Raw genomic sequence first — 3,858 nt, forward strand, 5'->3', positions numbered from 1 at the left:
AAAAAAAAAAAAAAAAAAAAAGTGTCAGTTTTCATAGTGCCTGGAACTAAAAAGCAGATGAAGAAAGTGAGGGTTTGGAGATGGACCAGTGCAAGAATGAATGAAAATAAGGTAGAAGAAAGTGTATTAACATTAAAAAAATAAAAACCCAAACAAACAGGAAGGATAGAGAAGAAGCAAAGTGCTATAGAGCTTATTCTTTATTATTTCAGACACTCAATTTGATTGGAGTTTTAACTCAAAATAAGAAAAACAAAACAAACTCCTCACCCCCAAACTAACAACAACACAATCCCTCCAAACAAAACCCTCAAAACCCTGAGCATGTAAAGCTACTTAAGCCCCAGCTGTGGTCAATAGATAAGACAACCTCTAAGTTCCTGCCCAACGGTTTGACTTGCTATTTCAGACTTTCCACACAACCAGAAAATGTAAGCTTTACTGAAGACATTAAAAAAAAAAGTAGGGGCTGGAGAGATGGCTAAGGGATTAAGAGCACTGGCTGCTCTTCCAGAGGTCCTGGGTTCAATTTCCAGCAACCACATGGCAGCTCACAACTGTCTGTAACTCCAGTTTCAGGGGATCTGACATCCTCACAGACATACATACAGACAAAACAATGGTGCACATAAAATGAAAACAAATAAACCTTAAACCCAAAACTAAGAATGAACATAAAACTAGTCAATATTGAAGAACATAATTCTTTTCAACAATAAAAGCTACCACTGCCTGGCCTGTATGACTGACTAGTGTGGCTCTTTTGCATTCTTCTCAGGCAGCTTTATTTATTAAAAACAATGAATAGGCTGAGAGTGAAAATAATACCGGAGTGCATTTCTTCATTTTAAAATTTTTTAAATTAATTATCTTTTGTTTAAACAGGTTTAACAATAAAATTTTACCAAATTACAAAATTTAAAGTGTGTGGTTTATTAGAGTCAATTTCTAACTGAGACTATGGGAAGGCAAATCAAAGTGTTAAATTGACTTAAAAATGTGTTTCCAAGGAAAATTAAAAAAGAAAACCAAGAACAAATGTGTGATAGACATTTGTCTTTACACTTTCTCAGAGTATTTTATTTTGATTCTAGGATTTTTGAGACTTTAAACTCTGTGTGTTAACTCTAATTGTATCTGATAATAACACTTTATAAAAACAAAACAAAAATGAAAAAAATAAAGCCTTCCAGTTGCCTTTGTATGATTTTCAACTTTTTTTGTTTTTCTTTGTGAAACAGTCCTGGCTATCTTGGAACTCACTCTGTAGACCAGGCTGACCTCGAACTCACAGAAATCCACCTGTCTCTGCCTTCCAAGTCCTGGGACTAAAGGGTGTGCACCATTACTGCCTGGAAGAGTTTTTTTTTAAAGATTTATTTACTATGTATACAACATTCTGCCTCCATGTATACCTGCGTGCCAGAAGAGGGCGCCATATCTCATTACAGATGGTTGTGAGCCACCATGTGGTTGCTGGGAATTGAACTCAGAACCTCTGGAAGAGCAGCCAGTAGTGCTCTTAACCACTGAGCCATCTCTCCAGCCCCTGCCTGGTTGATCTTTAGCTTTTGAAGATTGTTTTTACTTTTCCTTTGGAGACAGTCTCAGTCCTGCAGCCTGGAGCTCTTTATGTAGCCCTGGAACTCATAGCCACACATCTGCTTCTCTAGAAGAGCTGGGGTCGAGGATGCATTGTGTGTTAGATTCTCAAGTCTTTAATAGTTTCAGGAGAAATTGCAAATGGTTTTTTACAAAACTCAGTTCCTGTTTACTCTTTTGCAACATCCTAGTGATGTAACTGGCACACAAGTTATTCTTTTTTTTTTCTTCTTTATTTTAAACGTTACTTAATGTGTTTATGTGTAGGCATTCAGGTGGAGGTCAGAGGATAACTTTTGGGAGTCTGTTCTCTCCTTCTGCCATGTAGGTTCTGGGGTTCAAATTCAGGTCTTCAGGCTTGGCAGTGTGTGCCTTTAACTGTTGAGCCATCTCTCCTACCTTAGTTTGTATTAGTTTTGGGAGGTCTCATGTGGTTCGGGTGGCCTCAAAGTCCCTAGGTAGCAGAATTTCTGACATCCCCCCCCATACACACACACCGTAGTGTCGAGTGCTGAGATTTTCAGACACATGCTGTCATGCTCACTTTTGTGAGCTGCTGGGGATCAAACCTCAAACCTACAGCTTCACCCAAGCTAGGCAAGCGCTCTATCAATTGAGTTACAGCCTTAGTCCAGCTATTTCTTTTAGATTGAAATAAATAGCAGAACCCCCTTGGGCCAAATCCTAGCCATGAAGTGAATTAAGATGCTGTTTCACCCTCCTTAATAGAATTCAGAGCTATTTCTGCCTTATAGGAATCCAAAAAGCCTCACAAGGCAAAGAAGAAAAGTTAAAGTCAGTCGCTCAAATACACCATCTATCAAAAATGTCTTATTTTCCTGTGAGTTCGAGACCAGCCTGGTCTACAGAGTGAGTTCCAGGACAGTCAGAGCTACACACAGAGAAACCCTGTCTCAAAAAAACAAACAAACAAACAAAGTCTTATTTTACTTTTCAACCTAAGTGTAAGGTAGGGAGTTGACTATCCACAACTGGTCTCTGCTTATGAAATGCTGTAAACAAGAGGTTCTCAACCTGTAGGTCAGGACCCCTTTGTGGGTCAAACGACCCTTTTACAGGGGTTGCCTGTCCACGGATATTTACAATACGAACGGTAACAGTAATAAAATTACAGTCATGAAGTAGCAACAAAAATAACTGTATGGCTGGGGGGGTCTCCACAACATGAGTATTAAAGGGTCTCAGCATTAGGAAGGTTGAGAACCAGCGCGCTAAGCTCCAATTGGATTTCTTTCCCCTGAAGTGCTTTCCTTGAACAAACCAGCACTTAACACCACTTTGATGTCTGAAGCTAGAAGATGAGGAAACTAGGAGACCTGACAATTTTCATCAGGAGACCGAAGAAAAATGGCTTTTCTAGGTTCTTAAAACAAAACAAAAAATCCCTTCATGAAGACTGACCATTTTGTCCATTGACATCGACAGAAATTGAAACTGCAAAACTGAAGGAGGCATACACATTTTTTAAAAAATGATAATGGGGTTGATTTTGCCTATTGCGTAACAGACTCACGTGAAATTTCTGTTACAAACATTTTCTTTGTAATGTTATGGCTCCGCTTATTACCAACAATACAATCCTTTTTTTTTTTAGTGCAGAGAAAGTGTACATTTCAGTGATAATGTAAAAATATTAATTTCTCTACAAAATACATTCGGGATAACATCCCTCTTTTCCGTAAACACACACACACGGGCACACATTTCCAGCCTGCTGCTGGTCACAGGGTAAATTTGAGGGTAGCAAATTTCCTAGGACGGAAGACTCTCCAGACTGCTTGAGCTGTGCGGTGCCCAATAGTAGTAACCGGCTCGGAGTCTTTTTGTTTTGTTTTTTTCTTTCTTTCTTTCTTTCTTTCTTTCTTTCTTTCTTTCTTTCTTTTTTTTTTTTTTTTTTTAGCACTGGGAAGTATTAAAAGTGCAAGTGAAAACACCCCGGGCTTCCAGATGCCACTGAGATGAAAACCAAGGTTAGAAGTCAGTGGCAGGGCGGTGTCCCCTGCCATGTTTCAAAGCACACTGCACTGTCCCGGGGCAACGTTTCTGCACTGCCCTCGTGGGAATTACGGGGGGACTGAACCCTCACCCGCAGACCCTGGAGTGGCCACTGGAGGGGACGCTAGGGAGCCCCCTCCACCCCCGCGCGCAGGTGGGCGGGCAGGCGGGCGCGCGCAGAGGGATGCGGGGCGCAGAGGCGAGTACCGGCGCCGCTCCCGCCACCCAGCCGCCCAGCCC

Source organism: Microtus ochrogaster, chromosome 19 (assembly GCF_000317375.1).
Source record: "Microtus ochrogaster isolate Prairie Vole_2 chromosome 19, MicOch1.0, whole genome shotgun sequence".
Classification (NCBI taxonomy): Eukaryota; Metazoa; Chordata; class Mammalia; order Rodentia; family Cricetidae; genus Microtus; species Microtus ochrogaster.